Source organism: Halyomorpha halys, unplaced genomic scaffold (genome assembly GCF_000696795.3).
Source record: "Halyomorpha halys isolate HHAL.00 unplaced genomic scaffold, Hhal_1.1 Scaffold511.1, whole genome shotgun sequence".
Taxonomy (NCBI): domain Eukaryota; kingdom Metazoa; phylum Arthropoda; class Insecta; order Hemiptera; family Pentatomidae; genus Halyomorpha; species Halyomorpha halys.
This window is the reverse complement of record NW_027106266.1, coordinates 598,690-613,007: the sequence shown is the minus strand read 5'-3', so window position 1 is coordinate 613,007 and position 14,318 is coordinate 598,690. Positions and strand designations below refer to the sequence as shown.

Genomic DNA, 14,318 nt, shown 5'->3' with positions numbered 1-14,318 from the left:
ATGGAATATTAGCAACAATATTCCGACATTACTTTATCGAAATATCGATATTTTGTTTAAAATGACTAAAATAGCATATAGAGATTTTAAAATAGTAATATCGATATGTTATTTTTGGGTTATTGGGTTATATATATTTTATATATATGATATATTAATCTTTACATACTTTATCATCATGATTTTCTATTCTCATTGACCCTCCAATGGCATTCAATATCAGTGAGGTGTCACCCGGGATCTGCTTGGGTACTGGGTACTGGGATCTGGTTGGGTACTTTACCCAACTAAAAGGCGTTCGTGGGTCCTAGAGATCGGAAGAGTTTAGAATTTTAAAATAATTATGAATAATATTCTATCCTGTTTTGTTTATTTCATTTTCATAAAATTGATATTTCGTTTATATTTTAGGTATTTCTGTATTTATCTATGTTCTCTTTAATTTTTTTCTTTTCTAAATGAAGTATGGAAAAAAATATTTATCACTATTTAATGTTGCCCTAGGCTGTAGTGGATTGTTATAATATGAAATATGTATACAAATAATGAAATAAATCTTCATAAAAAAATGTTTTTTCTAGTACTATAAATTGATTATGTAATTATATTTCGAAAATAATATTTTTCAGTTTTATTGTATATTGTTTTTTTGTTTTAGGTGGACACTTCTTGCTTTGGATACTGGTCACAAACCGAGCTTCAACATGCTAATGTATGTTTCTTTTCACTATTTAAACATTATCTTCTAATAATTATTCTTTCAATATTTTCTTTTCGTTGCATCTAATTAATTTTTATTTTTATTTTTTTTTTAAACTTAAATTTAACCATGTTTGACCAGAACAGGTCAAGTCATTCAGGTTGAAAGTAATTACTTTGTCTCTGCTGTCAAAGCTTATCCTTCTATAACTATTATTGAAAGGACTATTTATTGCATTGAAATATGTACCAAATTTGTTACCTGAGGAATGTTTTAAAATAAATTAATTAAACAGGTTCTATACTATTTATAATATAACGATTATTAAAAAAGTTAGTTATTCTCTTACATAAGTAAATAATTGATAATATTTTTTATGTAGCACCCACTGAAATCTGCTTTAAAGGCTAGAAAGATTGTAAATATATAAATAATTAGGTTTTTCTTTTATTTGAAGAATAAATAATAATAATTAATTTAGTAAATATTTGAAAAAAAGATTGTATTAACGAGGTTTCTGATACAGCTTTTCATTCGATATAATCTTTGATTGAATATAAACACAATGTATCAAAACTTTGTTTGTAAACTTTTTCTTTAAGCAAATGATTTAGTACTAATAATTTTAAATCTTTCATATTCATCTATAAAGGCTTAAGTTATTTTGTGATCAAAGATATTGATCGTTATACATCGCCAGTTGGACCTTTGTCAATTTTTTTGTAAGTGGAAGCGTTTGGGTACTAACATGTCTAGGTTTGTAGTTAGTGCTTTGAATTTTGGTTCAATTGCTGAGATAGATTCGCAGTATCATTCATTGCTTTGATGTACCACTATCGTATTTGCACCTATCGCTAAATTGAGTGATTTAATTTATTCTGATCTCCTTAAAAAAAGTATATTATTTGAGAAGATTGTGCTATAAATTTAAGCTAATATAGAAATATAACCTCTGCTATAAATTTTCGATTTTATTCAGCACGAAAATCAACCGATTTTGTTGCTTTATTGTTATCTCAGACGTTAAAGTTGTTGACTTTAAAGCTTTACAATGCGTATTTATTGTTGGAAATAAGGTAAGGGAATGCCAGCTTTTAACCAAAGAGGTTTTAATTTATATGTATTTTTAGGAATACAATATATATACTATACAAATTAATACAATATAATAAAAATTAAATGGTGAAATAATTTGGAAAAATAATATAGGTACGAATACTAAAAACCATGTGTGTTAGGTAGTTTTCCTGAGGCACATCCATCCTCTATAATGAGGGTACCCTTAATTGGGGAAAAAACATGGTGGTTCAGCATAATCATAAACGATTCACATCCTTGTACAACACCATTTTCAAGTTCATAAAAACGTATTTCCTTACAAAATACTGTAATACAAATACATACTATATTTATTATTATTATTATCATAATTACTGTTTTTATTTATGTTTTAGAAAATTGACCGTTTATCAAATTCAAGATTTCAAAGGACTGTAAATATTTTAATCCTGTGTAATACATACCAATACTTAATAATCCCTTTAGAACATTCTCTAAGCTTATTTAGTCCCATTCGACTTCTTCAAAAAAAGCCTCAGTTTAGTTAATTGTTTCAAACAAGAAACATGACAGTGAACCTACGAAATTATCGTAATTTTAAAGCATAAATGGAAAAAAAAATTCACAGCCGCCCTAGAGCAACTCGTGAAATTATTAAATATGATGGGGAAGGTGTCCTTGATCGCATTGCGCGGCGTTGGTTTGAAAAATTTAGCAGTAGGGATACGACGTTGGAAAGGAAGAAGAGCTTCGGTCGACTAATGGATATTGATGAAGTTCTACAGGAAGCCATTAAATCAAATTCTTCCAAAAGTACTCTTGAACTTGCTAGATAGTGTTGTGTGTCTAAAGATACTGTTAGTCGCCATCTACATCGATGAAGGACGGTAAAAAAGAGAAGTTCCTCACAAATTTACTTTACAATCATTTCCCGTCGAACCAAAGAAATGTTTAAAGAACTTTAAGGGTTCGAACTCCTGCCTCATCCACCATCTAGTCCAGGCCTCGAACCATCGGATTACTAGTTGATAATTTTGGGGAAGTTGAAATTGCGGTCCAAGAGTTCTTTGATAGCCATCCCAAGGAATGGTATCAACGTGGGATCAATTGACTAGCATATGGATAATGACGGTAGATGACAATGGACTATATTTTTAGTATTAATTGTATTTTATATTAAAGAAATAATAATACAAATATTGGGTTGAAAAACGGTCATTTTTTTTAACACCATTAAATACGTTTATTATTTGTCTTAAAGCTACGGCTCAAACTTTGTCCTGGAAACGACACGTTGCCCAAATTTCCCGTCGAACCATAGAATACGGTATATAGAATAGAACCATCTAATAGAATCCGTTATCTCCTTCCAATTAAAACACCTCAACTCTTAGTTTCCTCTCCCCATTTTGACTATGGGTGCTGGTATATGGTGTACTCTCGGCTAATCGCGAATCTTAACTTAAACGTCTTACGAATTGCGCAGTACGATTTATTTTCGGGATCACCAGAGATGCGCACATAACCGAGTATTAGCTGAGCTGAAGTGGCTATCTCCATCCTTCCGATGCCAGTATTTCCTAGCTTCCTTTTTATTCCAAGTAATAAAATCAACGCCCCTCCTATATTCCAGAAAACCTGCAATTCAAATTCTCTGTCAAATCCTGTACTACCAGGTCCCGTTTATCTGACATCTACCCTCTAGCTCACCGAACTGCCCTGTATCATACGTAATGCACTAACCATTCCCTCGTTTAAATCCCTTATGTTTCACTACCTTTTTATTTCACCAATCTGACCCGTTATTATAATAGTACAGATATTTTGTAATTAACTTTTCGTTTTGTTTTTATTTAATCAGTTAGGTTTTTAATTAATCTATTTTTCTATGTATATAAGTTATAATTAAGTGTAGCCACAGTGTTTTATGGCCAATAAATGTTATTATAAAATTAAAATTGCCTTTGTAATTGTTCTAAAGGGACCTAGTTCCAGAATAATAAATTCTTTTTCATTTCATTTCAAATCCTAATACATCCTCCTCATTGAGACGGATTTTTCATTGACCATGTAAATTATTTAAATGTAAAATAATCTGAAACGATTTAATAAGACAATGTCTTCTGATTGTGATATTTTTAAAGTTTTTTTTCTTTTATATTAGGCATATACATATTGCCTTGTTTTTCTTTGCTTATTCATTAAACTTAAAGAAATCAAATACAAATATTGGACGATTTCAAAAACGTTTAGTTCTAATCTTGAGTATTGCCCACCGGCTAACATATTGTAGGATTGTTTAACTTTTGAATGTAGTGGTATATAAAGATAAGGGACGGTCTTATTTCAATACTTCTTACTAGTTTACTATATACTGATGTGCTTTTATTAACAAACGTAATTCGTTAAAAGGTTTAAAATGTTTAGAAGAACTTACTTCCACGTAGAATGAGTTCTATTTGCTGTTATGAAGGACTGCTGACAGTTCTCCCAAATTAAGCGGTATTAGAACGGAAGGGGGAAGGTGGCCGAAGTACAATGGTACTGAGCGAGGCGAGTGGGTCGATCCTAGTACGAGCAGACAATGGCTGAGCACTAATGACTGCCACCTTTGTTTCCGTCAATAATAAGCCAGTCCTCTTCTCCTCCGCCCGATTTAACCATCTCTCTCCTTGCCTGTTTTTGGTCTGACCGTCTCCTGTCTTTGTCCTGATGATCTAAGTCATCAGGGGCTACTTGGCAGGATCATCCTCCCCCCATCAGTGAACGCTGAAGATTACAGAGGGTTTTGATAATCACCGGGATTACGTACAATAGATTAAATTACTACAAACTAATCGCTAATTTCGCTATTCTATTCTATTAAATCCATATTTAAGATATACTTCGATCTTTTTGGATGTGTTAATAAAAAATTTTTAAATCTTGTTTAAAATCCGCTTTGTGCATAACAACCAAATACACCGTCAGGTTGCACGTCTTTGATAAAAAATGATCTCTTTCTCTTTTCTTTGCTTTGATTTTCTCAGACTACGGCTATCCTCCAGACTATCAACCTATTCTGGTGGGTAGGCCAATGACTGGTATTATGACATGCTCTTCCACGAAATAAAATTTAACCCCCAACTTTGGTACCACTGCCTCAAGTCTATATTATTATTACAGATCGGATTTTTCTGAAGTAAAAAACCGAAAAACGTACAGTAAGAAAACCGCACAGTAAACAAAAAAGTCAAAATATGTATAAAACACCCAAATCATGCAATAATCATCAATTTTTTTTGTTCTATTTATAAGAATTATAAATCAAATTTTTTTCGCTTAATACGCTCTGCATTTATGGAAACATTCATTAAAACTTAACTACTCTGTATATAATGTTTTCACTTTGTTGAAACTGGATTTTATTATGTAAATAAAATGATTGGTATCCAAGTTGTCTAAAAACAATCTTTAAAAGATCAACGTTTCGACCAAGTCATTAATTTCAGTCAAATCATAATATTTTGTCTATTTTCGATTAAATTTTAATTACCGATTAACTTAACGCTATTATCACACAAATTTCTCGAATTTCATACAATTCCTTATTCTGACTTTTGATTTAATTTTATAATTAGAGGTTTGGTGAAATTTGAAGCAAGATGCAATTATATGAAAATCCGTTCTCTATTCATTATACTATCCAATTGTTCAGTATTCCAATAAAACGTTTTAACTAGTGTACTGTTATTGAATCAGCAATTCGAATTCACAGTTTATATAAAGAAGAGAGGTGGATTTAAATCGGATGTGCTTTGTTTATACTTTCAGTAGTAAATTATTTTGAAATTTTATCTTTGCTAAATAATGCTTAAAATTTTATCATCTTTTCTAGGGACATTTAGACTGGCGAAATTGATAATAAGAACGTATAATGTTCGTATGAGTAATAGAACATGCAGAAAAAAAAAACATTTTATAAATGTTTTTTTTTTAATTTGCATTATTATTGTTGTACTGCACCAATAATAGTAATAATTAAGTCATTTTACCGTTGGTATATATGGAGTTATTGCCTGAACCTTATTTTATATATCAATTTCAGTAATTCTATTGTACCTTTTTTGGAAATGCTTTGAACGGAACTGAATTTTATTTATTTATTCTTTAAACACTTACACAACTATCACAGACGACGGGTAATGTTTTATATAAAAATAAAATTGAATAATATGCATTCTGGTTTCCGGGACTTAGGTTATTTATTTTTAAATATTTATCCTTTATGGAGAGTGAATACAATAATGGTGTCTGTTCGTGAACTTGACGGTTTTATGGGAGGAAAGGCTCTTGTTAAGCTGAACAGGTTTATACCCCGGACCTCGGTTATGACGGTGGTTATTTTGAGAAAATGCTTACTGTAGAAAATGCCTTCTTGATGTAACTGCTACTAAGCAGTTTCCGGAGTATGCCATTTACTGGAATGAAGTAGGTTTTTCGCCAAAGGGTCGGAAAGATGGCCAGCATCTGGTGTTGAAAATGAAATATAAAATGGAAGCTTTCCCCGATGGAGTTAGAATTTTAAAGGGGGCAGTAATCTAGTATTGCCGGTATTAGGAGCAGTGCTTACTGGGGGAGCTGAGAATTGCAGCCGATTTCAGATATCAATTTATTCAAAGTGGCTAGCCCCTATTTCAAAACGGCTCTCTAATTGCCTCCGTCCATATAAGTGAAATACGCCGGCCACTTTTTATTCTGGCACTCCTATAAAATGGTCATCGATTAATAAAAAAAAATTTTAAAAAGAAGGAGAGGATGATAAATAACAGAAAAGGTTTTACGAAACGTTGCGAAATCAAATTATTCTATCCGGATTTAAGATAATGTCTTGATCCATTTTTATGTTTCTCTTGTGCACTTCCAGTATACATTTTTAGCAATGCTATGAGACTGTAGCATTCGATGATATTAAAAGTTTTCTCTAAGTGACCGCTTCGTTTGAGTACATTTACGATAAACCCTTGCATATTTTAAATACGCTGTTGTTACACTAAACTACTATATTACATACATGCTGGGCTCAAAAACATTTCGACTCATAAGTGATTTTAAAAATTAAATCCTTTAAAAAAATTAAAGGAATAGTTTTGTGTTGCCTCAGGAAATAATTAAGTGAATATTTATGATGTTATCTATGTGTTGAGGGTTAGAAAAAACCCTTCTCCATCTGGACTAATTTGGATACCATGTGAAAATACCACACTAGTTTCTAAATTGTTTGTTCATTTTAAAAAATATTTCCTCGTGAAAGAAATGTGTTTAGGAGAGGAGGCATATGAGAAATACCTGGCTTAAGTTATTGGTGCGGTAAAGGTCGAAAGTATTCGTAGATATAGGGATGGTTTGCGGTGGCTCTATATTAAGGAATATTGGTTTAGCAGCTCTCCAGGATTCCTCTCTACCTATCCATCCCAGCTCAAATTAAAACATAGTTCTTCTTATTCGCATTTTTCAATGTTTTGCCGTTTTCACTTAGGTTATTTTGGTTTTCGAACAGAACATCTCTTAAAACGATATTAGATATGTATTTATGATTCATTGAAATATTGGTTTTATTTTCTCAACTACATAAGAAATAAAACATATGATAAGCTCCAAATTATTTTTTATAGGGACCGGCCAGATCCAGGAAAGCTCCCGATCTCACAGGGTTGACCACGGTTACATTAGGAGAATAAATAATTATCTGCCTCAGCCGGATCCCAATTCGGGTCCGAGCGTTGAAGTTCACCTTACTGAGCTTTTTCGCTGCATTTTCTAAAAATATTGTTATAAGGTTTTTATTTTTTTTCATTTGTTTAACTTAAGTCAATGAAAATTGTTAGTTATATTTTATAAAGTTATAATACATTAAAAAATTATAATTTTAGAGACTGTATAATTATAAGCGTGTGCTGGCATTTTTTAAAAATAAATTTAACATTTATATTATTATATCCCTTAACTTAAAAAATATAATAAAATTAAAATTATAAAATATTGGTTTAAATGATTTTAGCCATGGTGAAAACCTGCAAAGCGGAGTGAAATGTCGAGTACTGATAAATAGTTTTTTCTGCTATTTCGTGTACTTTTTTGACCGCCACCTGGGCCATCTTCCTACAATTAAATAATTTAAAAAAAATAAAACTATTGGCAATCATGAAACCTTCTATTAGAGCGTACGATATTCTCCCTATCTAGTGAATGGTTAAGCTTGGACATCATAAAAATACATTTTATGGGGGGGAGGGAGTAATACCTTAAATAGGATTAAATTAAATAAGCACTAGAAGTGAATTAGGCTGTTAAATAAATGGATGATAGTATAAATAAGTATACAATTAGAAATCAGCTATAATATTAATTCCTTCCAGTAGTATGGATATTTTATCGAACATCGAGACCAGTCAGATGTCCTAGTTTTAAAGTCAAACGTTACCTACTCCCGTGACGCTCCTTCTTGCTGTCATTCTTGTCAACTCATATCGTGTAAGCACTCCTTACAACAGTTTTGGTATACAGCGCCTAGTTACATGTCGTTAAGAACCTGCTTTAAAAAGATTGAAATAGAATAAAATATAATACGGTTTGCTATACAATGAATGAATGTTGTCAAAGAAGACGGAATATAATAAAATATTTCTGGTTAGCCGTCATCCCCGACTGGTCCAAGAGCTGGGCTGTTAAATTATACAACCACCCCGTTACTCGCCTGTCACTTCATCTCCTACACGTTTTTATTATTCTTGAATCATATCCTTTTATTTAAGCATTGTTTCTCCCCTTTCAAGCAACACAATAGCCTCTGTTAAGCAGTAGAAATAAAAGACGTCAGTTTCCAGCCACTAATAAATCATGCTGGTGGCAGCTAGTACTAAAGCTTATTAATTCTTTTTTGGTGTTAAATGGACCTTTCTTTATTTTTATCATTCATATTTCATTATTTTTCCTCTATTTCACTTCTTTTTTTTTTTCTTAGCCAAGAATAAATTGAGCCCGTTCTGCTTCAAATTCAAATTGTTTCAATTGTATCGTACTGGAATAAATCAGTTTTTTTAAAACAATTTTAGTTAAAAATTTGGCTTAAATGCTGACTACTGTGGCATTGGAGTGAATGTTAATTATCATTTTCAGAGGGGTTTAGATTGAATTTTCTTCATTGAATCAGACTTTGGTCCGTATGAACATTCTTGTAGCTTTAAATACTTACCATCACCTCTCTGAAAAAACAAAGTTACTCATCCTAAAAAAAATAATAAAATAAAATCCTCATTCCTTACCACACCTTAGGACAAATCAGAAGCCAAATTTATACCTTATTTATACGAAATTAAACTTTATTAAATGTAGAAGTGGGATATCTTAAGCCCAGCAGAGAACTGGGAAAAAATCAACTGAAGTGTCCGCCCGTAAGCATCCTTACAATAGATTTAGGTAACCCAAACGGTATTTCATTTAGAGAATATTATCTTCTTTATAATGGAGGAATTTGAACTTCATTAATTTTTTAACAGTTTTTGAGTATTCGGATCATTGTCAGTCTAAACTTTTTTGTAACAACCCGTACATCCTCTTTATGAGTGTTCATTTATCATGTATTTAATATTTGGAATTCAAAAATAGCAGTTAAGAGATTATTTTGATTTAAACATAATACGAGTAATCGCTATATGTACATTCATATAACACTAAAGTTAATGCGGAAAACTGTAGTAAAACACCTCCTTTTTATTTCCATAGAATATACGACACCATTTTCAGAAATTAGGTTCAAATTTAAACGATAGTTGTAGGAAAGACATCAAAAGTGTGTGATCTGAGAAAACGATCTTTTGGATGCAATATTTTCATTTGTTTTCTTATCAGGTTGTATCTGTTAGTATAGTTGTTTCCATCCAGAAATATTTATTATTAAAAACCGCACGAACTTATTAAGTTTATCTTCTAGGAAACTTTAAATTCATTAATTATTTATTAATTTAAGCTATTTTAAAAAAATCAAAACATAACTTTAATATTTAGTTTGTTTGTGTGTTGAATAAAGAACGGTGGAGTGGATTTTTTTAAATATATACATGGTTGTGTTGAGTTGCAAGTGAAGTTGGTTATACTGTACCCTAGCGACTTGGGTGTGTTGAGGGTTAGCATCTCCCTAAAATTCCATAGCAGAGTAATGTAAGCGTTCTGTAACTTAGTAGTTTTCTTCTAAATGAGTTTGTCAAATTTTTCAGAATATTCATAAGTCCTGTACTGTTGCCAATATTGTGTTCTGATTTTATTTGAAGCTGATTGTCGGATTATAATAATAGTCCTTTTTTTTACTGATGCTGCCTGCTTCTTATTTTTTTAGATATTAACATTATTTGGTGAATGGAAATTAATTTGTCATAATTTACGTATTACTGAAGTAATAATCGTAGTAGTAATAGTAGTTACAGGCAACCGAACACATAGTTAAAACTTTGAAAAGAGTTACTAATTTTAATTAACTACATGATTTTTTTTTTATTTGTCTATTATTTGCTTCATTAACATTGATATTTTATGTTCAGGTATTTTTGATAATGTATTTATTTTTTGTATCGTATTCACATTTCTTTAAATTGTTGATGTTACTTTGGTAATTCTTATTTAGTATTATCCTTTGTTATAAATGACCTTTTAAGTAATTTGTTATAAATTAATTTTCATTACTTCAAAAAATTTTCCATGGAACTAATTAGCCGAGAGTATTTTTTGTGTTTTTTCCTTGTCTAGAACTACTTGAACTTATTGTAATTAAATTAATAATTTTTAATTTAATAAAAGTTTCATTACTTTTTGGATTAAAAAAATAGTACTACTTTTATCCTCTAATGAACAATTTAGACATGTTGGGACTCGCCTACGAGAGGGTATCAGTGTAGGACAGCGCCCCTTACTACCTCATTAAAGGTAACAAGTCTAATTAACTATGTCTGATATGTTGTATCTCAAGAAACATCATCTTATATAGAGGGGGAGAGGGTGAAAAAGATGTTTAATATAATTTTGATCTAACAATATATGTGTATATACCACCTTTAATAAAAGTAGGCAATATATCTTAAAGCCACCCGTATCTTACGGCTTACAAAACATCCAAAAATGTATGAACATTATCAATAAAGTTAAATTGAATAGATTTTATGTTTAGAATGTTACATTATTAACACACACAATTTTGATCCAATATACTCTCAACTTTTATTTTAAGTTGAGAGTATATTGGATCAAAATTGTGTGTGTTAATAATGAAATCAAACACTCTCAAACAATCATTATAATAAATCATTAATCTAATTATGTGATACGTTTGACTATGTATGTGGCATGTAAGTAGTTTTTGAACCCAATTAATATTAGTATTTATACCATGTTTTTTTAAATTTAAAATAATTCTGATTATTATTAAGTTTAATGTAATGGAGTAAAACATATCACATTAATAGTTTTGTATGAAATAATTAACAATCAAATAGAGATATTCAAAATTAATTAATTATCATATCCTTATTTAATATTGTTTGCATAATAACTATAATGGTAACTTACGATCAAGAAAACTTTGAATTTAGAATTGTAAAGTTTTTAAAAATGAAACTATAGCTATACAATTTTTATTTATTAATATTGATAATTTATTTATTCATATCTTTCCTGATTTGATTCTTTTTCATTTTTATTTAAAAATATTCAATTTATAGTTTATTTTTATTTTTTATCTTTTACAAACATCAAGTTTATTATTTTTGATTTGATATCGGTTAGTTAAACTTAATTATTCTGGCTATTCATTCTTAAACTAGAATATTGTATTCGATTTTTTTTCCGATAAATTAAGATTTTAGTATATTTTTCTTTATTCTATCAACAAGTAACAAGGACAACTTGTATTAATTTATTTTTATAATATTGACTTAAATGTGTGGGAAATAAACACAGTTTGAAATAAGAAAATTTATTTTAATGAGCACTCTTCTATAATATCATATTTTTAATTATCTACCATGTTATCAGAATAACAAAATTGAACATTTAAGTTTTGTTTTTTTTTAAATTAAAAACATGATTTTTTAGGACTTCAGTGATTTTTATTTATTTTAGTAATTTCTTTTCCAGATGCCTTTGAGGATCGTGAGGAAGAAAAGATTTCTTATTAAAGACTTTGCTGAATATAGAATTAAAATATCTAATGTTTACTATTTTATCAAAAAAATGGCATATAGGTTTATTGTGGCTTATTTTATTGCTCATATAAATAGGAGTATTTAGTAATTTTAGAAAACATTTTAGATTGGAGAGGTTGGACAAAGGAAGAATCTGATATATATGTATATATAGTTGACCGTAAAAATTGATATATAGGAAGATGGTCAGGGTTGCGGTCACAAGTGAAACGTTTCACTTGTGACCGCAACCCTGACCATCTTCCTATATAGAAGAATCTGATAGTTGAAGCAAGCTGCATGCATTGTTTAATCATAAAAGTTAAATTCTTCCCTTGAAAGATTCTATATTTAGCATTTGTAATATATTTATTAAATACCACTGTTTGTTTTTATACCAATTTAACTCGAATTCTCTAAATTACTTACACAGTTTGTTTCAACTTCATAAAATAATATAAATAAATAAAAAATGTTATTCAGATTGCGTATTTATACTGATTTGGTTCATACCAATATTACCGTTCTCTATAGTTGTTGTTGGTTGGGGCTTTTGGGCGTAAAACCCTAAGGTCATCAACGCCCAACCGTTCTCTATATTATACGTTTCAAAGGTATTGATAAGAAATTGATCAAAATATCGATTAAAATGTTTCAATTTATGCGCGGTTTATTTCCATTTCTGAAAATGTATTGGTAGGGAAATCAGGAATTTTAAGTCCGCATAATCTGTTTTATTTCTATAACTGACTCGTGTTTCATTTTCTCGTAATTTATACAATCTTCTTTATTTCCCATTTTGTAATAATGAAATTTAAATTTTTATATTATATTGAAAAGGACATATTTGGTCGAGAATTTGTTATTGATGTTTGTGTAATAGTTGTAAGTAGAATCATATTGCTTTGCTTAATCTTCAACATTTTTCACAAATTCTACTTTTGAACGCCTAATCTTAAGATAAATTATAATATAACATTCTTTGAATATTTGTTGATTTGATTAATTTTATTTTTCTTGTTCTTTACCATACCCCCTATATCTCTTCCAACAGTTTTATCTATTTCCCCCCTTTTTCTATATCTCTGCATTTTAAGGAGACGTATTAGAACCATTATTATTCTTGTTCACCAATATATTGTTTTATTAATGATTAGGTGGTTGGGGTCAACTATTCCTTGTATTTACTTTTAACCACAAATATTATTTTAAACATAGTTTCTTAAACACTATTTGCCACCGTTTTGATATTAAGGTGCTCGATGGTTGAATGAGCGATGTGTTATATTTTTCACCATTTCAAATTAAAGACAACGGTCAGATACTAAAACATTGCATGGAATATTTGTGCTGAAAAATTCTAAAAATGAGCTCTCAATTCTCCCCATCTCATACAGTTTTTTAAAATGTTTTTGCTTAAAAAAACATATTGACTAAAAAAACTATCATTCTATTTTTATTAATACTGTTACCAAAAGATACGTTTGGGTTTTTTATAGAATGCAAAAATTATCTCCATTTATAGCTTTCTGAAAAAAAAATATTAAATATATTTTATTGAGATAATAATACAACATTGCCACACTCAAGAGCAATGAGTTGTACTTATTCAATCACATCATGTATACGTTGGAAAGATGAAACAAAATAAAAAATGAAATAAATTAAGAACTGAGTGTTTTTTTATTGATTTTAATAGGTAAAATACCATATTTCCATATTTTTCATATATTTTTTAAACTTTTTTTTTACTCTCTGATTGTTTGAATTAACAGAGTGAAAAAAAATTAATAAAATGATGAATATAAAGTAACATTTTAGGTAAATAAATAATAGTTAAATGAGCTAACAACTGATTTTGAAAAATTGAAGTACATCAATAACATCAAAAATTAAATTAATCATATGGAACACAATCATACCTAGAAAAAAAAAATATGAATTCAAAAAATTGTTTGCACTTTTTTCTTATAGATTTCAAGAGGTATTATTAATACTTACTACATTTCCATGTTTTTTTTTTTGAAATTTTTTTTTTTAACTGATCTTCTATTTTATTTAGTGTGAAAGGCTCAAGCGTTAAATGGTTATAAAAGTTCAGAAAATTTAATTCTGTTTTTCCATTAATGGTATCAGGTAATATTCCTCAGGTAAAAATGTCATTAGACTTTGGTTTATCCTGTGCAATACACTACAAACCTATAGATATTTTTTTACAAACTTTTATATCTTTCGTTTAGAGTGTTTCCCGTGTGTAAACAAAACTCTAGTGTAAGTAGGCTACTAATGGCTTAACTTATTGATATTAAACATTTTCAGGTTGCCCGTGCTAATAATAATAATATATA

The 14,318-nt window shown here is 29.5% G+C and overlaps 1 protein-coding gene across 2 annotated transcripts in view; it reads left to right on the top strand.

Annotated features, from left to right (window-relative positions):
• Positions 1-14,318, top strand: part of LOC106683743 (N-deacetylase and N-sulfotransferase sfl) — a gene marked incomplete at its 3' end in the record, with an annotated part of 703,925 nt that overhangs the window by 91,964 nt on the left and 597,643 nt on the right. For both annotated transcript variants that reach the window (XM_067044629.1, XM_067044627.1), the window contains 1 exon segment: positions 659-712.